This window comes from Pelobates fuscus, chromosome 5 (assembly GCF_036172605.1).
Source record: "Pelobates fuscus isolate aPelFus1 chromosome 5, aPelFus1.pri, whole genome shotgun sequence".
Classification (NCBI taxonomy): domain Eukaryota; kingdom Metazoa; phylum Chordata; class Amphibia; order Anura; family Pelobatidae; genus Pelobates; species Pelobates fuscus.
Window position 1 is genome coordinate 62,669,905 of NC_086321.1, and position 25,343 is coordinate 62,695,247.

Consider the following 25,343-nt stretch of genomic DNA (forward strand, 5'->3'; position numbering starts at 1 on the left):
ATTGCAGACGAAAAGGGATGTATACTCACATTTGGTGGGAATGCTCAAGGGCACAGTCCTTTTGGGGGGAAGTGGGCAACCTATTAGACAAGGTTTTCCAGAGATGAGTGAAACACGATGCATGGGTATTCCTACTGTCCAGACCAAAGGAAGACTGGTCAAGAAAAGAACAGAAGCTGCTCCACAAAATCACCTTAGCCGCCAGAAGAGCCATGGCACAGGTCTAGCTCAAACCAGATACCCCCTCCATAAACACAGTAATTCATAAAATGAAGGACACACGACTCATGGACAATCTAACAGCACAAGTTAGGGGTACAATTAAATCATATGAAAAGATATGGGAACTCTGGATGGCTGGTTATTGGGGGGATAAAGGAAGCAGGGGCTAGGAAAGGGGGGAGAATATACCCCTTCTCTCAGTAATAAGAATCCTAACCCCTGCCCTTCAGCAAGACCTGATCCAAAAACAGAAGAATACTAATCCCCTAGAAAAGTGAACACCAAAACCCCGGATCCTCTCCCCCTTATATCTTTTACTCTTTTTTTTTTCTTTCCTATTCTAATGCCGGCAACACTATATATCACCAACTAGGGCAAGATGCACAGTCCTCAACCCAAAGACACTATTGTATTGCATGTTTGAGTTACCATATGTTCATTCATGCTACTTTTTATTAATACTAAAAATCGCTTGTCATCAGAGTGCCTATTATACATACAGAAAAAAGGAGATTTATCGCAACAGTAGCAGTCACATAAGACAACAAAACATGTTATAATGGCTTGTAAAGTAAATGATGTCTAAATGTTACCAAAACTCTGTACCATTTGAATTGCTATTTATCTGACCGCAAAGCAAAAATAAAGTATTAAAAAGGAAAATATAGTAATAACTTAAGCTCTCAGACAATGACCACAGCTGCATAAATGAAAGCTAAACTTGGGTTCCAAGCAAGCTGAACAACAAATGAGCTACCATAGACTTATACAGTCGTATGAGGGAGCAAGACAACTATATATGTAATGTTGTCCCAGTGTCTGACTGGCATTTACAGCATTCATTAGAGTAAGGAGGAACTACATGAGATAGTTAAATGTGAAGCAGACACCACTGATAAATAATTTTCCTCAAAAGTTCTTTATGAAAGGCATAGGATGTAGGACCTATAAGTATAATGGGCAATCCATTGACCCTGTTTTATGTAGTCCACTGCAAGTCCTTTTGCCACACTACAATAAAAACAAGAAATCTATATAGGTGCACTGTGTCTTGAAGACAAACCCTGTTTTAAAGTGCAGCAAGTGTTATAATGTGCAGAAGTGCAATTTACATTATAGTGCATTAGACTCCATGTCACTTATATATTGTGCAAATCTGTGCTACATGTGGTAAAAAATACACAAACCACTCACTCTAAATTTCATAAACAGGTCATCTCCATGTGTCACAACATATATAAAAAAGAAGAAACAATATACAATATACAAATAGTGTAAATCTGTATAACCATAAACCCAGAATATAATGGATATAGTACACACTCACAAAAGTAGAGCAGATGAGCCTGCTGTAACTGTGATAGCTCCAAATGACATATCCTTCTCGAGTAGAAAATGACAGAGGCAGTCGATCCACTTTTTCAGACTTATTGCACAAATGCCATACAGCAGCTTGGTCCCGAATCCCCCCTTTGGCAGCAGTATAAAAGTTCAGGTTACAAAAGTGCAAGTAACCAGATATAATACAATCAAAGGCGGAGTTACGTAGTAAAGTAAAGAGATAACATCCCTTCAGTTCAGGTATCTAATCTAATTCAGGTATCTAAATAATCTAAGGTAAAGAAAAGTTGTTTTTTACAAGAGCAATAAGGATATGGAATTCTCTGCCTGAAGAGGTGGTTTTACTAGAGTCTATTCAGATTTTTAAACTGCAATTGGATAAATACTTGCAAAAACATACAGGGATATTTCTAATTAGTGGGGTAATAGCTGCTTGATCCAAGGAGACATCTGACTGCTATTTTGGGGTCAAGAAGGATTTTTTTCCTAGTTTGTTGCAAAATTGGAAGCGCTTCAGACTAGGTTTTTTTGCCTACTTTTGGATCTACAGCAAAAACATATGTGAGGAAGGCTGAACTTAATGGACGCAAGTCTCTTTTCAGCTATGTAACAATGTAACTGTCTATCAAGAGAGAATGCTACATATAAGCTAGTATTACTAGAAATACCCCTAGTTTTGATGTTAGTTGTTGCATGGTTAGATCAGTGGCAATATCACTGCTTTAGAATTGGGAAACCCAGGTTTTAATCCTAGTTAGTCCACCTCACTATTAAGTGTCCCTGGGCAAGGCATCTAACAAAATATATCAGCCTACCTCGTAGATTGTAAGCTCTTTGAGCAGGGCCATTTGAGGTGGTTGCATGGCATTTCTTTTTTTTTTTTTTTTTGCTGTGCATTGAAAAATACAGTTTAGCTTGCGAGGCCACAACAGCTCTCACAAGTGCAACAATAGTCATAGTGAAGTAATTACATAGCGTTAACAGTTGCTGCACATACTGATAGTGTACAATATAACGTTGCGTGGCATTTCTAGGAAAGAGCACATTTTTATGATATAGTAAAGAGAACAGGATAGGAACGTTTCTAGTCAGGTCTGCCCAGCTAATAAACAGGATACCCGGTAAGAGCAAACATTTGTAAGTGAGTTGTGTAGCTAGGAGACATGCCAGGCTAAGTAAGACATGGGTAAATGTTGGGATCTACATAGACAAGATTTACTGGCATTGACTCGCCATATTACCCCATTAAAAAACATTAACAGTGCAGACAGCAGTGCACTTCCTTGATCAGCATCTAAGACATAGAGTGTTGCATTGCATGTTTAAAGGCAGTGCTATCAAGACTTTTGTAATTAATGCTCAACAGGTGAGTGGTGTACCGTAAGAATGAAAAATCATAATAAAAAGGAAAACAGCGAGCATACAGTACATCAACTTAATACAACTTGGAGGCTTTGGGAGACCCGAAATTCCTGACGGCTGCTTGTTGGCGTCCACATAACAATGGTAAGTTGTGGACTGGGTGCAGATGTGGGTCATCCATAGACACAGTCATCCTATGCCCACTGCTGGGAGATTTGGCAGTGCCATGGGGAGGACGTTGGTGGCAGCGGCCAGGTGAAAGCAAGCAGAGCCATTTCTCAAGCTCCAGGCCTGGGCCAGCATAATTTAGCCAAGGACTCGGGGGCTTCTTGAGTCCAAGTCCTTTCCCGTTGGGGAATAGAAGGAGGCCTTGATGGTACTTCGCTGCAGTCGGCTCTGGGCCTTCCGCCTGTGTGGATGAAGCCTCGGGGTTGATGGGCCAAATGGGCCCAATTTGGGTGTGGCAAACTTGTGTGTAGAGGCTTTGCCCAGAAGTGTCCTAGTCACCTCCCGACCGCTGCCCTCCTCGGCCACCTTCATTCGCTGAGGAGGTGTTGTAAACGCACGAGTCACAATAGCTGCCCAGAAGTGATAAAAATGTCCTCCAGCCACTGTAACGACTGCTCAACCAAGTAATGTCGGTGTAGTGCAGGCTGTGTTTGCCGAGTCCATGAGGTGCTAACTCTGCCGCCATCTTGGGAGAGAGAGTAGTATGCAGAGTTGACTCAGGTATAAGCTGGAGCTGGCTGCAGAGGCAGTTATGCAGGCCAGTGGGACCGGTATGACCCCTGCCAGCCCAAAAGGGGGGGGGGATTCGATTTTGAAGAGCGGGAGATCAGCCACCTCCCCCACCCGACCCATTAGTGAGCCTTAATGGGATCCACCAGACTGGTATGCTTTGGGCGCTCCGTGGAAGCTGTCATTAGACTCCCAGGGTGGTGTGGGGGGAAAATCAGTCCCCAGAGTAGGCAGATTGGGGTGTTGGGAGTCGGTTAACTCAAGAAACTCCCATGTCAGGCTAGGAGCTCAGGCAATATGTGTCCAAGGGCCATGATAGTCAGGCCCTGCCCCCTGCATGTCATTTCTTAAAATACATTTCCTGTAAACACATAGCACTTGCTCCCAACTTATTTTGTTCCTTATTTAATGAACATTTTTTAAAAGTATTATTTTTTTATTACTGCTATATCTGTGGGAGTCATCACCAACTTGGCTACAAGAGACACCGGCACTATAGGTATGAATTAGGAAGCTGCATTGAATTAAAAGTGAGTACCCATGCTATCTATTATATGTTACAGGCTCTAAACTTTATTTGTGAAGGAGTATTAAGGCCACAAACATTGTGAGAATATATTTTCATACTGAACTACAGTTAAAAGGAGTTACTTAACCAGGGAGTACCCAATCTACAGTAGAAGCACAGGTAGATTCAGGGGCGCTATAAGGAAGTCTCAGAACATACACAAGAATCATGTAATAAAATTCAAACACAAAAGCATAAATAGAAGACGGCCTATATAATGAACTTAATGCCCAACATTAAAATGTGTCATTCAGGGTAGGTATAGCAGAAAAAAAGGTTGGAAGGTAGGAATTTTACTAAAAACTTTATGTATTTATTATTGTTATCATATTCTGAAACTGAATAGGCAGTCCAACTAGGCCCTAAGAGAGTAATCATCTATATTATTATGTTATATAAATGTCTCCTAGAAGCTTAAGGGTTCAAGAACTAGGATCAGGAGAGTGACAACTCAGATGAATGCCTGTTTCCATTCTGGAGAATGGCTTTATACCAGAGGGAAGATGGAATTTTTCTCCAGGTATGCAATACCAACAATTTTGATGGATATTCCCAGTGATATGGTACCTCAGTGAGCACAATGAATGCCTTCTGCGGACATAGGGTCTTTGCAGAAAGATCCACATATATCTGAACTTCTTTGTACACCAAAGGTAAGTCTTTGCATGTTCTGCTTGGTCTCAACATCAATTCCTGTATGGTGAATTAATGCACCTGTAACAATACATCTTATGGAACCGTAGAGTGTAGAAATTTGGGTTTAGTCACATGGTGAGTTGAGTCCAGCAATGAAATACCAGGTGGAATATCTGGAGCCAAAGTGTGGGAGACTCTGTGGAGGTAGCTATGTAAATTATTCTGGTGCACTGTTTTGCATGTTCCTTGGTGACCTATCCGCTAAGTCAGTTTTAGCTTGTAGGCCTCTAGCTGTGCTTCTATTTGTTTTATGTGATATGCCATGCTGTTATGAACTCATGACCTTGTCAGGTTTCTTATTATTCTCACCATGCTGTGCCATGCTTGGCTGTCCTTGTGCATCACAAATAGTGAGTGGATCGGTTCTAACATTATCTAACAGATGTTATTTCGTAAACACTGTGCACTCTCATGCTCTCTCACATATCTAAGCATATGGGAGTCTGCTCTTACCTGCTATATTAAAAACAACACACAAATTCTCATATAATATAGATCTAAAAATTAATAAGCTTTTTTTTGTCCAAATAGAAAAACTGCTCTTAAATTAAACATGCAAAAACAATAAAAAAAAATTAAATTTGAACTTGTTAATCTAAATTTAGCTTTTTGTAACTTTATTTATATTTAAATAGTTGGTCTCTTGTGAGAACATACTTAGCACTTATTAATTACCTAAGTAATTAGGTGGCCTAATAGGAAATATGTTAGCTATGTTAGCTAATCGAAATGTGCTATAACGTGTCATATGTTTTAATACATTGTATTTTTTTTAATTACCTTTTATTTAATTACCTTCTACCATTTTTAATGACAAAAAACAGCTGTTTCCTGGTTGAAACACACAAGAGATATTAGTTACAGTGATGTCAGACATTCAGTTTCAAAATACTTTTTAAAAAGTGCAAATGTGTATTTTAGTTTATTACTGTTTATAAGAGCGCATATGGTAATCATACTTATAGTAATTTTAATTTACTGTTTATTATTCATTCAGCACTGACTGATGGGTAGCCCCTCCTACTTGCAGCAGAATGGAAAGGATTATGTACTTTATAATAAACAAGTTTGACCTTTCATTATAGTACGGCCTGAGTACCGAACAAAAATACATTGTCAATAGACAAAAACAGAAAATTAAACATATAAGTATGAATATACTGTGTTCTGACTATTACTGGTTAACCATGGCAGCAATGACTGATAGAACATACCAAAGCTAATTACAGAGGGAGAGGGAAACACTAATATTATGGAGTAGGTTTACTAGCCACAGCTAAAACCTATAAAGTTAGTTCAGCTTGGAAGTCAGAAAAACAATTCTATGCTCTTTATATTTACAATCTCTCTTGTGAACGGAAATCCCCACTTTTAGAGTGTGATTGTTCCTGGTATAAGTGCTAGTTAACACAATGCCAGAAAAAATATTAAGAAAGATCAATAAGTTACAAAGTAGCATTATGTTCAAATGCACATATGACAACTTGATGGATCAATATTTTTTTTATTTTTGTGTAGGATATTGAAAGATATTTAATAGATAGATTTAACATGCATAAAATGCTTTCAACACTGCTGAATTCCACTTGCTCCTTGACTGGTTGATTCCATAAGTATTTGTTGGTAGATAGGCCACATCATACATATTTAGTTGTCCATTACATTCTCCATTCTCACATAACTAATGCCCTAATTTTGTCTTTTCTTTTATGGGGTGTTTTATTTTTTTTCGTGTGACTTCTTTTTTTTTTGTCAATCTTTGTTTTATTGTAAACATGCTATACATTGGTACAGTCGTGACATTTTCATTAAGAGCAACAATGCAACAGCACAAAACCAGGACATAACTCCGCAAGAAGGCATAGATTGTACAGTCCTACTGTAGCTTAATGCGTAGACAAGGTCACTATAAGAATTAACTGGGCATTTTTATAAAAGAATCATATAAGGTAAATGCCTGGAGTGACTTACTAGTCTAAGTAATATTAGCAAAACTGGCAGATTACATTTGCAGTAAAACAAGCTAGATGTGCAGGATAATAATACCACTGACACCCACCTCTGTCTCAGCACAAGAGATAAAGTCAAATAAAAACAAGAACAATTCAATCTGTACTGATTAATAGCCCATCAATGTGGAAAGACATTAACTATCATGCAGGAGACAATCGGGAAGGCCAATCGGTGGCTTCTAACAGTGCGCCCAAGATGATAAGTCCCAGGAAAAGGTAAGTGAGCGGCACTGAGAGACAGGATCCAAGTCGAGCACCCCCAGCCCCAGGTCATTATGAGGACCTGCATCACTGATCCCCCCGGGGGAACTTGTTGGTGATTCTAAGTTTTCCCCTATCAGGAAACGGCAGAAGCTCCTAGAGGACTGTTGCCGCCGCTTGTTCTTCTGCGTAGATGGTCGATGCGGCTGGAGTCATAGGCGTGCGCACGGGGTGTGCTGGGTGTGCCTGGGCACACCCTAATCCCCGTGGCACGCCTATGTATGGAGTCCTGCAGGAACAGCGTTCCTGCACTTTTATTTGAGCAGGAACGCTGTTCCTGCGGGCACTCAGTGCCCCCAAATGCCCCCTTCCGGCCCCCATGTTTCCCCCTGTCATGGCGGGGGGGTGGGGGGGGAAAGAGGTGAAGGACACCCCCCAGTCGGGTGCCTGTGTCCATCCCATCTCAGACGCAGTGAGGGAGCTGTGTGCTCTCTGCTTCCTCTCGCTGCGCGCCGTTTGCTGTAGCTGGGAGCCGGAATATGACGTCATATTCCGGCTCCCAGCTACAGCAGACAGCCCGCGAGGCGAGTGGAAGCAGAGAGCACACAGCTCCCTCACTGCATCTGAGATGGGATGGGATGGACACAGGCACCCGACCCACTGGACCCCAGGGACAAGTCCACGCCAGCACTCCAGGTAGGGAGGCTGGGTGGACATTTTTTAATAAAAAAATAAAAATATTTGTATGTGTGTGTGTGTCTGTCTGTCTGAGTGTGTGTGTCTGTGAGTGTGTCTGTGAATGTATGTGTGTGTCTGTGAGTGTGTCTGTGAATGTGTGTGTGTGTCTGTGAGTGTGTGTGTGTCTGTATGGGTATGTGTGTGAGTGTATGGGTATGTGTGTGTGTCTGTGAGTATGTGTGTGTGTCTGTGAGTGTATGGGTGTGTGTGTGTCTGTAATTGTGTGTGTGTCTGTGAATGTATGTGTGTGTCTGAGTATGTGTGTGCACGCGTATATATATATGTGTGTGTCTGTGTATGTGTGTCAGTATATATATACACACACACACGTGTATATTATTTTTTTTGAGGGGTGGGAAAAGAGTTCCCACACTTTATTCCCCAGGACTTCTCTGGAGATGTCCGGATCTCCCCTGACGGCTCACGCAGAGTCGGCGCTATCTTTTGTGCCGGCTCTGCTCTTAGCCTCCATGGGCTGGCGGGGAGATCAAAGATCTACCTCACCAACCCACAGCAACACGGAGTGAGGTAGGAGAGGACCCGGGGAGCTCTAGACAGTAGCTCTACCAGGTTCCTCTCACGAGATCTGAGCATTGCCACGGCAACACTCAGATTTCGCGAGAGTTAACTCTAGCTCCGCAGGCTAGAGTTCACTCTGCACTGGACCACAAGGGATGGCACATGGAAGCAAGGATCCCCCCTCCCTACATAAGGTAGGGAGGGGGGATATTTACTAATCAGCCCCCACCTCCACAATCCCTCCCAACATACAGCCCACACACACACACACAGCACCTAGACACATACAGCACGCTCACACACACAGTACACTAACCGCACCCTCACAAACACACACAGCACCTTTACAAACACACAACACCCTCACACACAGCACACTAACAGCACCCTCACAAACACACACACACACACACACACACACACAAACAGCACCCTCACAAATACACAACACCGACACACATTACACACAAATGGCACCATCACACAAACGCACACATCACACAAACAGCACCCTCACACAGCACAGTAACAGGACCCTAACAGACACACAAACACCCTCACACAGCACACTACTAGCACCCTCACACACAAACAGCACCCACACAAACACAGTCACCCACATAGCACACTACCAGCACCCTCACACACACATCACACTAACAGCACCCTCACACCACCCTCACACAGCACACTAGCAGCCCACACACACAGCAGTGTATATGTTTATATATACCGTATATACTCGAGTATAAGCCGACCCGAATATAAGCCGAGCCCCCTAATTTTATCCCAAAAAACTGGGAAAACTTATTGACTCGAGTATAAGACTAGGGTGGGAAATGTAGCAGCTACTGGTAAATTTCTAAATAAAATTCGATCCTAAAAAAAATATATTAATTGAATATTTATTTACAGTGTGTGTATAATGAATGCAGTGTGTGCGTATGTGTGTGTGTATGAGTGCAGCGTGTGTGTATGAGTGCAGTGTGTGTATGAGTGCAGTGTGTGTGTGTGTGCATGAATGCAGTGTGTGTGTGTGCATGAATGCAGTGTGTGTGTGCATGAATGCAGGGTGTGCAGGGCCGGTGCAAGGATATTTGCCGCCGTAGGCAAAAAAATTTTTGCCGCCCCCTCCCCCCCCATATGTCCTGACTTCCCCTCCTCCTCCCTGAGTGGTCCTTACCTCCCCACCCCCGTGTTCCTTCACTCCCCCCCCCCAGTGGTCCTGACTCACCCCTCCCCCAGTGGTCCTTACCCTCCCCTCCCCTAGTGGTCCTTACTTCCCCCTCCCCTCCCATAGTGGTCCTTATCCCACCCCCTCCCTCTCATAGTGGTCCTTATCCCCCTTCTCCCTCCCATAGTGTTCCTTATCCCCCCCATCCCTCCCATGGTGGTCCATATACCCCCCCTCCCTCCCATAATGGTCCTTATACCCCCCTCCCTCCCATGGTGGTCCTTATCCCACCCCCTCCCATAGTGGTCCTTATACCCCCCCCCCCCTCCCATAGTGGTCCTTATACCCCTTTTTTTTATTATTAATTTTTTTTTTATTATTTTATTATTTTATTTCTTTTTTTTTTTTTTTTTTTTTTTTCGTCCCCCCTCCCTGCTTGATATATGGCAGGGAGGGGGGCTCTCCTTCCCTGGTGGTCCAGTGGCAGTTCAGTGGGGGGAGAGGGGGGCTGGCAGAGCTGTACTTACCTGTTCTGCAGCTCCTGTCAGCTCTCTCCTCCTCTGCGCCGTCCGTTCTGCTCTTCTGTCAGCTCCCAGTGTAAATCTCGCGAGAGCCGCGGCTCTCGCGAGACTTACACTGGGAGCTGACCGAGGTGCTGACCGGACGGCGCGGAGGAGGAGAGAGCTGACAGGAGCTGCAGGAAAGGTAAGTACAGCTCTGCCAGCCCCCCTCTCCCCCCAGTCTGTATTATGGCAATGCAAATTGCCATAATACAGACCTTGACTCGAGTATAAGCCGAGTTGGGGTTTTTCAGCCCAAAAAATGGGCTGAAAAACTCGGCTTATACTCGAGTATATACGGTATATATATATATTACATATATACACATGCGGCGTGTTTGTGCTTTAGGGTGCACACCCTAATGCAACAGGCTGCGCACGCCTATGGCTGGAGTGTATACATTCTGGCCTTCAGCCAGAAGACTCTAGTTCTTGCAGGGAAGTTGTGCCCGGGGCCCTCTGCTCTCCCTTCTTAGGTTCCAAGTTTGCCCAGAAACTCACAAATATCTCGTTCAGGTGCGTACGGATATGTTCAGCTGTACTTTGTTGGATATTCAGAGGCTCATTGTCAGCCCCCAGACCAGCTCGATCACAGAACCCCTGCTCAATCATACACTTACTTCATCCACTCCTCTCTACGCTACATAGGAACATGCTGCACCAACAGAGACTGTGGCTTTAGAGCCGCATCAGCCAAATCCGTTCTCCAACTGGGTGTTCTAAGCATGCATGTGCCAGAACAAGAAGACTCTTAAAGGAGAGGTAGGCGTTTTCCAAAAGGAGAAAGGTAGGACACCTGTGAGATGTGCTTCACCCCCTCTCCTATATAATCCTGCTCAGACCTTCTACCTATGCTCAGTATTCTGTGTTCCAGTCCCCTATCAAGTTGTTCTCTGTTCCTGTCTGCTTATCTGATATCCACCTCTGGCTTGTTTTATGTTTATCCTGTGCTGCCTGAACCGACCTTTTACTTGCCTGACTTCATCTCTGTCTTATACTTGTCTGTACTTCGCTCTGGTCCATCAAGTCTGTAACTGCATATTGGGCTCTATCTAGTAAACCATGACACTCATGCGCATAATGGGACTGCGGATATGCCATCTTGAAGGGGTCTACTGCGGTCTAGGCTTGTGCCATTGAAGCAAAGGTCTGTGGAGTAAGCAGAGGTATGTGGGATAACCCTCACCAGTCCAAAGGGGGAAGGACAGCTATATACGGTTGTCGCCTGAAAGGCCGGAGAACTGGGAGAGTGGCCTCCTCTCCTCAGCTCAAACTTGTGTAGGCCTCTAGACTTGATCCAGACCATCTGGTGCTGGAAAAGCTTGTGTAAGGTATCCACTTGTGCACCAATGCCTGCTTAACAGGGAAGTACTGCTTGTTGTCAGATTGGCCAAGTGGCCATTGATGAGACCTAGATTATCGGTTCCTGACTCAGAAAGGGAAATGTACCTCTGCTATACCATGGGCTCTCCAGGCTTTCAGTGGCAAGTACATTTTAAGTAGCAAGATCACAGGATAGTCAAACATGTCCAAGGTACCCTGTACTATGGCTGGGTACCTCTGCCAAAGGGACACTTCCTAGCTGCAACTAGGTAGGTGAACTAGCTCTGCTCACTCCCAGCCACTGGACGGCACACAGTCCTGGGAGCTCCACTCCTTACAATGGCTTTCCCCGCTGCATCTTCTACCAGCTGCAACAAGCTGGCACAGTGATTAACCCTATTCTCCTCCCCCCAGTAACTGGATGAGACATAGTTCTGGAGGTACAAAACGGACAATCCTTTATTGGCACACACAGCTTTTATGCACGGACCCTGCAGGGGGTCTGTTCTCTTTCAATACACTCTCTTTTGTCCCAGGCAGGAGGGGGGGGGGGGGGTTACACATAACCATCTCCTGCTCTGGGAGATACCAACAGGACACAGTGACATACAGTAAAACATATTACACACAGGGGGTGGGGGGACGTAGGTGCTCTGCGCCCCGGGAAGGGAAGGGGTCACACATATAAAACATATGTCCTTGGATAGCTTGTGATGCCAACTCGGATCCCTGCAAACAGTGGGGCTATTGGATGTACAGAGTATCACTGGTGGCAGTACGGAGACCGGGACCCTTGAGTGCCTGATGAAAAGATGAATCTTCAGCATGGAAGTGGATTATCAGGGCCTGGTGCAGGATAACCACATGCCCCCTGGTGTTGAGCACCAGCATTTGTTCGGCCATATACCAGGGCCCTGATGCAGCTACTGCAGATCCCAAGAGCTAGGAGCTTGATGATATGCAGACCTCCCAGGAACTGGATAGGGAGGCTCTGCAGCAGATATGTATCCAGTACAGAAAAAAGGCAAGACTAGGACAGGCACCTAACAAGAAAACAAGACAAAACTAGAAGAACCCAGAACCGGAGCAGGACAGAAAGCAGAACAAAGAACATGTACACAAGACATGAGGGAAACATGAACAGGGCAGGACAGAACTGTACATGAACTGGGAATACAAGACAAAATAAAACAAGACCAAAGATGCAAGGCAAAACAAGAGGAGACAAAACTAAGTACTATATATGTAAAACATTGGAGATTTAGACATACATAAATGGCCAAGATGTATGCAGCCCACCACTGCGCCAATGTACTACAATTTACGGTGGGTCCTATCTGCCTAGATATGCATGACTAAATAAACAATAATAAAACACACACAGCAGGTACCTGCAAGCAAGGGTCAGAGGATTTGGAACAACTGCCTGCAGGAACCAACTGAAAGAAAAGGATTAATGGAAAAGGAACGGGTGTGGCAACTTAAAACAAACATATAAAGGAATCCAAGAGACTGGGAATGCCAGGAACGGAATACAGGAATGAACCCAGAAAACCCAGCATAAAGAAAACCAGACATGGAATAGAAAACCAGAAAAAACAAGGAAAACTAAACACGAATTGTAAAAAGAGTACTGGATACCAGAAGCCAAGGCCAGACATCTCCGCAGAACAGAACAGCATGTGACACAGAGCTGAGAAACCATTGTCTAAAGTCTAGGCTCAAGGCTCTATACTTCCCCGAAATTAGTTCCACAGCCTTGCTTGGTTTAGTCTGGCGAATTCAAACTTTGTGCCTAAACCAAGTAACAGCCAATCCAGAAAAAGGGCGCAAACCAAATCACGTCAATCAGCGCTCAGGGTGGAGAGGGGTTTCGCCACCCAATCAGGAGAAAGGCGCTCCTTCCCTGATTGGTCGCCTGCACCCCGCAGCGACCAATCAGCGCTCACTCGTGACAACCCATCAGGAGAATAGCGCAAACCCAGTTTGAATGGGAGCTCCTTCTCCTGATTAGTTGGCACAGACTTCCAGGAGGCCAGTGGGACTCTGCAGCTGTGAAGCCGACTTACAGTTTCAGGGTCTCCTCTGGGGCTTGTACCTCTCTCCGGTGGCCACCTCCACTTAGGTAGCTGCAGGCTATGAGCCTGGAACACTCAGGAAACTAGTACCACTGCCCATCCAACTTCCTGAACAGTTATGAGAACGGCGTTCGGGAAACTACCAAACAGGGAGAGCATTCGCTTCCTAACAGGCAGGGGAAGCATTCGTCTGTGTTCATGTGAAAACCCACCATAAGATAACTTAATTCGAATGGCGTTCCCGAACCACAAAAGGGATCTGAGTGCTATTTTGACAAAGTGGGTGCTCAGCCCCCAGTTATTCGGTGGTATGACTTTCCTATGTTATTAAAATGTATTTTTATGGAAAAGTCTAAAATTGTGTATGTTTCCTGTATCTGAGAGATAATTGAGTTATAGTTTTCTCACTTAATTATCTCTCACAAACAGAGACTCTTGGGAGGAAAACCCTTGTGATTTTGATGAGGAGACCCCATGCTAGGAGTCAGTGCATAAAAGCAGTGTGTTGCCAAAATAAGTTCAGTTGACTCCCAAAACTATGTGTCGTCTAGTTGCTGGGGAGAAAGGGTCTTGGATTATTACAGTGCTTCTTTCAGCTACGAGGAAGGAATAGCAGAGATATCTATGCTTGGTATTGGAGCTCTGCTACAGGCAACATGTCCATAACATGAGAAGCAAGAAGGGGGATAGGAGGGGAAGGGTAGGGAGAAGAGTTAAAGTGACTCCTGACGCAGATTTCCTCAAATGGGGCTTATAAGTTTACCATTCACCTTTAATGGCATCTGGCTGTCTTCACAGGGATGTCATATTTCATAAAAGGATTCTATGGAATGCCTGATTTCTATGGTGAGTTTGTCCATTAGACATGCATCTTTGATTTTTTTTCTATTACTACACTCATTGAGAGAGTCCCCTCACTTCTTCATTGTTGAGCCAGGGACCATCTGGTTGCCAGTATTAGCTTGTTAAATAATTTGCAGGTGTACGTGGGAATTCCCTCTACTGATCTGGAAAACAGGAATGACCATGACTCTGCCTCTATTGGTCTCTGAGGTACCCAATTACATTTCTGATTTGTTCCCAAAACTTCACCGATTAAACATTTTTATATACTAGAAGAAACACACAAATTAGCATACAGACACAAGCTGGTGAAATAGCTAAGATATTTTATGTACCAGCCATAGGGTTACAATTTTCAGGATGAAGTCCTGGTAGGGTCAGCTTAGCCTTTCATTCTTCTGGGGTTACTAAATATATAGTCAGTAAAACATATATGACAATTACCTGTATAGATTTAATTTGGCATAAAATGCTTAGCACTTATCTCGAGAAATTTTTATTATAAGATAACTTCATTTAATGACAGCAATTTGAAAATGCTTAAAAAAAAAAGTGTTTTTTTCTTTAAATGCTAACATTCTGTGGTGCATGTTTTTTTTTCACTGTGTACTTTGAATATGGGAATACTTACCCGGGATTTCAAGAACTTCTTTCATCAAACATCACACAACAAAAGCAATACTAATCTTGAAAGAAATATCTTTTCTTTAATGCTTGATTTACCATTAGTTTCATAAGAAATAACTTAATAAACTACAAGTTACCATGGTAATTCCCATGGAAACATAAAATGGCTAAAGCACTCATCTTCATCTAGAGGACCTGCACGAGTTGTGGTCCTCTTTATAAGAGGCACAGAATTGTGTTGTTTATTTGGGTAAAATAGAAAATACACAATAAGGCTTATTTACTAAATAGCAAGTTGTGGAATATTGAAAAATGAATTGTAAAATTTGAACAATTTAAAAAAATTTGCAACCGGGTTTAATTTACAACTTGCGTATTTTTCTCTTTTTTTTACAATTTGGTATTCAGGTCACCACTGTTTATTAAATTAAATAAAATCTATAATTTGCTAAATTTATTTTCTGTAATTTTACTCTTTTTTTTCTTATCTTTCCATCATTTATATATATAAAAAAAATGTATTATAACATGTATAACATTTATAATGCAAATTCAATCTAAAATATTGCATTTTGTGTGCATGAGGATTTGCAGTATTTAGAGAATGGAAGTCCTGTGGGCAAATTAAATACAACTGATTGTGATTTTTAATTATTTTTATTTTTACAGCACCAACCAACATGTTCCATGGACCTCAATAATTAATAAAAAAGACATACAAGTAAAAGGTGACATATTTAAATACAAGAAGCAGGAGATAAGTGCCCTGATCAGTGTAATGGAAGTAGGGTAAAATTAAACAATCATTGAGTGCAACTTTTCTTGCATAGCTGTTTTATCCAGATCACTTTACATAGGCTAAAGGGGCACCCTAAGCATCAAAACCACTTTAGCTTTATGAAGTAGTTTTGGTGCCTTATCAGTCCCTAAAGTCTCATAGATTAATGCTTACATTAATAACCTAGTATGTTAATTGATTGTACTTTGTTCAGGATGAATAAGGAAATTAGTGGTGGTTAAAAATGGAATCAATTTAGTCACAGAACTAAGAACTTGTAGAAAAATTATTTTGAAAAAATAGTAAATGCATATTTTTTTTAAATGTATTTGTTAAAGTTCATTAAAACATATGCATTTGGTTTTTCGATGTTTTTTCAATGGTGTAAATTGCTGTAAAGTGATTGTTCCCCTTAGATAAATTATTAGCAAATCATAACCTTTGGATTTCGCAATGGTTTAATTATTATTTAGCTTTAGTTTTGTTAGGGATGTTTTACTGGAGTGTGGATAGCAGAAATCAGATTGAAGAAGTAGGAAGATGAAAAGTCAGTCAGCTGAGTATATCTAAATAATTCAAGAAAATTTAAGGCAAACTAGATATTTTACTACGTTATAAATTCAATGTATCGGTTTATATGAATAACTAGCTTAACGCCTTAAATATCAAGCTTAATTTTGCTTGTACTTAACAGAACACTATAGGATCAGGGTAGGCATATACACACATAATTACAGGCCTATACACACATAATCACAGACCTATACACATATACAATCAAAGACACACACATACAATCACAGACCTATACACACTTTCACGTACATACAAACATAATTACAGACACATACACATTCAATTACGGACCCACATACACACATACAATCACAGACCTATACACACTTTCACGTACATACAAACATAATTACAGACACAGACACACTCAATTACAGACCTACATACACACATACAATCAAATACATACACAATCACAGACCCACACACACTTACAATCACAGACCCCCACACACATACAATCACATGTATACACAATTACAGACCTATACACACATAATCACAAACACACACATACAATCATAGACCTATATGCACAATCAAAAATATACACACATACAATCACAGATCCACACACACTTAACCACATAGTCACATACATACACACATAATCACAGATGTAAATACACACACACAATCACAGATGTAAATACACACACACAATCACAGACCTATACACACAGTCACATACATACACACACACACACAATCAGACCCACACAAACATCACATACATACAAACACATAATCACAGATATACAAATACAATCACAGACCCAAACACATCACTGACTTACACACACACACAATCACAGACATACACACCCACAATCACTGCCAAAACATACACAAAAATTACATGAAAATACATTTAGTACCTACCTTTCTCTGGGAGGGCTGGAATGGATCCTCTGTCCCTGGTGGCTAGTGGTTGCTGCTGCTCTTCCTGTACAGGCCCCTCACATGCCCAACAGTGATTCCAATGCTGGGATGACACCATATCCCGGCGGCCGGGTCACTGCTGGGCGCATGAGGGAGATTCCAGGAGGAGCATAGTATGTAAAGTGCTCCTTGCCGTCCTCACCTCCCAGCAGAGTGGACAGCAACTGAGTCACACTGCTAGTGGTCCTTGGCCACGGGTTGGACACCACTGCTTTAAAGGAACACTATAGTGTGAGGAATGCAAGCATGTATTGCTGCCACTATAGTTATAATAGTGCCGTTTAGGTGGTCAGGCCTCTTGTTAGAAAGGTAAAAGGTTGTTTTCTCACCTTTTTACCAGCCCCACATGGGTCTCCTTGTGGCTGGTCCCAGCACCGCTCCACCTCCTTGGTTGAGATAATCAAAATTGGTGATCTCAGCCAACCCAATACTTTCCCACAGTGAAGCAATGGGAGACTGTTGTGCTTGCACAGCAAAACACCACTCTGTACCAATCAATATCTCCTCATAGACGAACATTCAGTGTCTCCATGCCGGATGTAGAGATGCTGAATGTCAGTGATGCACATTCTGAATGACTGCTACTAGTAGTACGATATTTCCTTGGATCAAGAAGCTATTATCCCTCTAATTATAAATTGAACCCCATAATATTATTTTTTTTCAAAGTATTTATCCAATTGTTGTTTAAACATCTGTGGGCACTCCAATAAAACGTCATTTTCAGGCAGAGAATTCAACACCCTTATTGTTCTTACCTTTGCTTTGCCTTAAACTAAATCTTCTCTCTTCCAGTCTAAATGCATTACTTTGTATCCTATGTACACACTGTTCCAAATTACTATGCAAATGATATTTTTCTCATTTACCTAAATAATTGATGTAAATAACAGTCAGCATAATTCTCATGTTATCAGCTATTAAGAGTACCATTCAAATTTTATTGAACAAACCTTTTTTTAAACATAAAAAACTTACAATGCACTGTTCCAAATTATTACGCACAGTAAGTTTCAAAACACTTTATAGGTTGTAAAGAACTGAAAATTGTCATTTGTTGTGTTTGCAGCATATTTACTGAAATCAAAAGCTATTTCAATCAAACTTATAACAACATTTTAACTTTTTAAACATTTTAACAGGTCACGTTACATTTTAACATAGGACCCCTTATTTGATAGCAGCTTCACAAGTCTTGCATCCAATGAACTTGTGAGTTGTTGGACGGTTTCTGCTTGAATTTGTTTGCAAGATGTCAGAATAGCCTCCCAGAGCTGCTGTTTGGATGTAAACTGCCTCCCATCCTCATAGATCTTTTGCTTGAGGATGCTCCAAAGGTTCTCAATAGGATTGAGGTCAGGGGAGTATGGAGGCCACACCATGACTTTCACTCCTTTTATCTCCATAGCAGCCATTGATGCAGAGGTATTCTTTGCAGCATGAGATGGTGCATTGTCATGCATGAAGATGATTTTATTACGGAAAACATAGTTCTTTCTTCTGTACCAGGGAAGAAAGTGGTCAGTCAGAAACTCCACATACTTTGCAGAGGTCATCTTTACACCTTCGGGGACCCTAAAGGGGCTGACCAGCTCTCTTCCCATGATTCCCGCCCAAAACATGACTCCACCACCGGCTTGCTGATGTCGCAACCTTGTTGGAACAGGGTGGCCCTCCACCAACCATCCACTACTCCATCCATCTGGACCATCCAGGGTTGCACGGCAGAGGCGGCTCTCTAATTAGGCGGCTTAGGCGGCCGCCTAAGGCCTCGCGCTGGCTGGGGCCTCGCGGCCGCCTAAACCGCCTCTTGGCAGAGTGTGTCAGGTCCTCGGTCAGTGACCGAGGACCTGACACCAGGAGGGGGCCCGGCGGCTTGCCCAGTATGCCGCCGGGTGCGAGGCCCCTCCTGGCTGCCAGGCCGGCCACCGCAGACACTGGTCTGCAGCTCCGCAGTGTGCAGAGCTGCAGACCATGTGACTCGCGAGAATTGGCCAATCAGAGCGTTGCCGTGGGTTACCACGGCAACGCTCTGAAATCTCGCGAGATTACACGGTCTGCAGCTCTGTGGAGCTGCAGACCGGGAGCAGTGGCCACCGGACCACCAGGGAGCCCACTGGACCACCAGGGAAAGGTAGGCTCTCCCTCCCCATCACCCCCCACCACACTCAGGCTCACCCCCGACCACCATAACCCCCCACCACCCTAAGCCTCACCCACCACCCTTAGCTTCACCCCCCACCACCATCACCCCCAACACCCTCAGCCTCACCCCCCACCACCCTCAGCTTCACCCCCACCACCATCACCCCCACCACACTCAGCCTCACCCCCACCACCCCACCCTCAGCTTCACCCCCCACCACCATCACCCCCACCAGCCTCACCACCATCACCCCCACCACCCTCAGCCTCACCCACACCACCCTCAGCCTCACCCCCACCACCCTCAGCCTCACCCCCACCACCATCAACCCCACCACCCTCAGCCTCACCCCCACCACCATCACCCCCACCACCCTCAGCCTCACCCCCCACCCTTACCATCACCCCCCACCACCCTCAGCCTCACCCCCCACCACCATCACCCCCCACCACCATCACCCCCCACCACCATCACCCCCACCACCCTCAGCCTCACCACCATCACCCTCACCCCTCCCCACCACCATCACCCCGCACCACCCTTAGCTTCACCTCCCACCACCATCACCTCCACCACCCTCAGCCTCACCCCCACCACCATCTCCCCACCCTCAGCCTCACCCCCCACCACCCTCAGCCTCACCACCCACCACCATCCACCCCCACCACCCTCACCATCACCCCTCCCCACCATCACCCCACCACCCTCAGCCTCACCCCCACCACCCTCAGCTACACCCACCACCATCAGCTTCACCCCCCACCACCGTCACCATCACCCCCCACCAACCTCAGCCTCATTCCCCACCACCATCACCCACCATCACCACCCTCAGCCTCCCCCCCACCACCCTCAGATTCACCCCCACCACCATCACCCCTCACCACCCTCACCATCACCCCTCCCCACCATCACCCCCACCACCCTCAGCCTCACCCCCACCACCCTCAGCTACACCCACCACCACCGTCACCATCACCCCCCCACCACCACCATCACCCCCCACCACCCTCAGCCTCACCCCCCACCACCCTCACCATTACCCCTTCACCCTCAGCCTCACCCCCCACCACCCTCAGCCTCACCATCCCCCATAACCCCCACCACCCTCAGCCTCAGCTTCACCACCCCTCAGCATCACTCCCCCCACCACCTTCAGCATCACCCCCCTCAGCATCACCCCCCACCAAAAAAATATATATACACAAGTACACCTAACCAACTTAATGGTAGGAATATGCAGAGGTACTTAACTGCGTATAAGATGGATACAGCTTCCCAAGAGGTTTCCCCCAAACGAACCTCAAATATAAGTATGGATATAGACAAAAAATGGGATACAGCTGAATAACTAGAAAAAAAAGAATATAAAACACATAGTGAAGTACATTAACAATAATTGGATTTAACCCACAAAGATTGCACTCACGAGATAGTGTAGGGTAATGCGCCTTTAAGCCCACACTGGGCTAAAATGGTATTTGCCTTCCACGGACCGGTTGCTCTGTCTTTCACAGGAAATGGAAGAATGCCAGTTGAAATGTAAAAAATATTTTTCTTTATTCAAAAGGCAATAAATAGCCTTGAAAGATTCAATCAGTAAAATTATTAAAAATAACTGCAATCTAACGCGTTTCGTCCAAACAACTTGGACTTCATCAGAGAAAATTCTGCAGTTTTAACAATCACATAAAATACAAAGCATGCATAATCCCACCCCCAACAGAGTCCCTTAAATACAACCAGTCCGTGTGTTGATTGGAGAATTCTCTCCTGGAACCACTTCTCCCATTAGGGTATATTGCCTCCAGATGGCTCTTGTTTTGTAATTCCGCGGCAAAAAGACATAGCCGTTTTTCATCCGTCTAGCTTATCAAGATATGCGTTCCAAATGTCCGTTTCCGGTTGCGTTCCAAGCGCATACTTCCGGTTGCGGACGGCGACGTACGTCATGACGTCAGCGTTGCGTTCCAAATGCGGCATATGCGTTCCAAGCATGGAACAGCCACTTGAACAGTTAAATAACTGAAAAAAATCTCAAAGTAATCGCAATCAGTGATCAGACTTTCAAATTCAAAATAAAAACTTATAAATAACAAAGAGATACATCATCATCCAATAGAGCTGTAGGACTTTCATCTTCTGCCAATTGCTATAGTATAAATATATACATAGACTCCAAAAATTATAATGAGAAAAATTATATATGTGTACACTAAAAAATAAATAAATATAAAATGAACTAGAAATCAACCAAAAATAAATGAATAAAATTAAATAAAAATAAAAATAAAAATAAAAATAAAAATAAAATAAAATAAAAATAAATAAACAGTTAAATGAAAATAAATATAAAAATAAATATAAATAAATATAAATATGAAAAAAATAAAAGAAATGGAAACAAAAAAATAAAAATAATAAATAATCAATGATAAATAATGAAAAATAATAAAAAAATAATAAAAAAATATATATATAATAAAAAAAAAAAAAAAATATAAAAAATAAAAAATAAAAATAATAATGAAAAATAATAAAATATCAATCTAAAGAGAAAAAACTTTTTATGTGGCAGAAGGTGGAAATCCCCCCTAAGTTCCAAGGACATCTTTAGAAAAAAAATACCCTTATACCATGAAACTGGCCAAATCAACATCTATATTTAAACCTTTGGGTGTTAAGGTATCCAATTGATATATCCAATAGGTCTCCCGTTGTGCTAGTTTCAATTCCCTATTTCCTCCTCTCCAGTGGGCGGGCACATGTTCTATACCACAACCCCTAAAATCCCTCCAATTAAAGGCCTGGCATGTATTGCAGTGCACTGGCACTGAATGAGTTGTTATGCCTTTCCTTATATTATTAATATGTTCCATGAGGCGTATTTTAAGAGGTCTTTTTGTTTTTCCCACGTACTGTTTGCCACACGGACACTGCAATAAATAAATCACAAAATCCGTGTGGCATCCAATACTGGACTTCACTGGGAAAGAAATTCCATAAATATGACTTGTAAATTGAAGAGTTAAGCCTAGGTTCATTCTTGAGCAAGCCCGACACATTTGGCATCCCTTAGATCCCTTTGTATGTGAAATGACTCTCTTTTTAGGGATATCCTTTCTAGGGAAACTGGGAGCGACTAGATCTTTAAGGTTTTGACCCTTCTTATAGATAATAGATGGCCGGTTTGGAAGGATACTTCCAAGAATTGGATCCTGGAGTAATATGGGCCAATGTTTTTTAAGGCACCTATTAATTTTCCAATGGTCTGTATTGTATTTTGTTATAAATGAGTGTCTAAAATGTTCATTTTGATTATTTTTCGGACGTTTAATCAGTAAGTCACTTCTGTCTTTATTCCTTAATATTCTAATTTCTTTTTCAATCGTGTTCTTATCATAACCTTTATTCACCAATTTATTTTTTATATGTTTCGCCTGAGTTTCAAAATCTTGAGTGTTGGAGCAATTTCTACGTACCCTTGTGAGTTGACTTTTGGCAATGCCTCTTAGCCAAGGTTGATGGTGGCAACTTGACTTATGGACGTAACTGTTCCCATCAGTTTTCTTAAAGAAACATCTGGACCTAATTTTATCTCCCTCCCAATATAGGCTTAGGTCCAAAAAATTAATAGTGTCTTTGTGCCACTCCGGTGTAAATTTCTAAATAAAAGAATTAGAATTTAAATACTGAACAAACAATAAAAAATCCTCTTGAGTACCCTTCCAGATGACAATCACGTCATCGATGAACCACCCTCAGCATCACCACCCCCCACCACCCTCAGCATCACCACCCTCAGCATCACCCCTCACCACCCTCAGCATTACCCCCCACCACCCTCAGCATCACCACCCTCAGCATAACCCTCCGTCACCACCCTCAGCTTCCCCCCACTCACCATCACCCCCTCCTTCTCACATTACCCCCTTCTCACCCTCACATTACCCCCTCTCACTCTCACATTACCCCCCCACTCTCACATTACCCCCCACTCTCACATTACCCCCCACTCTCACATTACCCCCTCTCACTCTCACATTAACCCCCTCACTCTCACATTACCCCCTCTCACTCTCACATTACCCCCTCTCCTCTCACAATACCCCCCTCTCACTCTCAAAATACCCCCCTCACTCTCACATTACCCCCTCTCACTCTCACATTACCCCCTCTCACTCTCACATTACCCCCTCTCACTCTCACATTAACCCCTCTCACTCTCACATTACCCCCCCACTCTCACATTACCCCCTCTCACTCTCACATTAACCCCCCTCACTCCCACATTACCCCCCTCACTCTCACATTACCCCCCTCACTCTCACATTACCCCCTCTCACTCTCACATTACCCCCTCTCACATTAACCCCCCTCACTCTCACATTACCCCCCTCACTCACACATTACCCCCCTCTCACTCTCACATTAACCCCCTCACTCACACATTACCCCCCTCACTCTCACATTACCCCCTCTCACTCTCACATTAACCCCCTCACTCTCACATTACCCCCTCTCACTCTCACATTACCCCCCTCTCACTCTCACATTACCCCCCTCTCACTCTCACATTACCCCCTCTCACTCTCACATTACCCCCTCTCACTCTCACATTAACCCCCCTCACTCCCACATTACCCCCTCACTCCCACATTACCCCCCTCACTCCCACATTACCCCCCTCACTCTCACATTACCCCCCTCACTCTCACATTACCCCCCTCACTCTCACATTACCCCCCTCACTCTCACTTTACCCCTCTCACTCTCACATTACCCCCTCTCACTCTCACATTACCCCCTCTCACTCTCACATTACCCCCTCTCACTCTCACATTAACCCCCCTCACTCTCACATTACCCCCTCTCACTCTCACATTACCCCCTCTCACTCTCACATTAACCCCCCTCACTCCCACATTAACCCCCTCACTCTCACATTACCCCCCTCACTCTCACATTACCCCCCTCACTCTCACATTTACCCCCCTCACTCTCACATTTACCCCCCTCTCACTCTCACATTACCCCCCTCACTCTCACATTACCCCCCTCTCACTCTCACATTACCCCCTCTCACTCTCACATTAACCCCCCTCACTCCCACATTACCCCCCTCACTCTCACATTACCCCCGCTCACTCTCACATTACCCCCTCACTCTCACATTAACCCCCTCACTCTCACATTACCCCCTCTCACTCTCACATTGCTATCACCCCCTGCTCCCTCTCACATTACCATCAACCCCCCGCTCCCTTTCACCATCACCCTCCACTCCCTCTCACCATCACACCCCCCGCTCCCTCTCACCATCAGCTACCCCATACACATAGGGTCTCAGACAAAAACACAAACATGCTGACAGAGACATACATTCGCACACACAAGGATACTCAGGGCCGTCTTTAACGCGGGGCAAACGGGGCAGCTGCCCCGGGCCCTGTCCCTGCTGGGGGGCCCAAGACAGCTGCTCCGTTTGCCCTCTGCCCGCAAACTATGGGAGCCCATCGGGTGGCCCATGCACTTAGGGCCACCCAGTGGGCCTGTGTCAGCAGGGGCCCGGTCGGGCGCTGTGGCGCTTTAACAGCGTGACCGGGCCCTTGCTTTTTGGCAGCCGACTGGGAGGAAGTGACAGCCGCGTGTCACTTCCTCCAACAGAAACAGGAGCCGCGCGGGAGGAAGAAGATGTTCCGGAGGGGGCCAGGCCGGGAGAGCTTAACTCCCAGCCACCCCACTGGACCCCAGGGAAGCCACCCTCCAGGAAAAGGTAAGAAACTGGAGGGTGGTTATCAAATTTTGCATGAGTGTGTGTGTGTGTCAGTATAGTATCTGGTTGCAGGGAGAATTTGGCCATTTTTTTTAAAGTTTTTTGATGAAAACAGTGATTTCT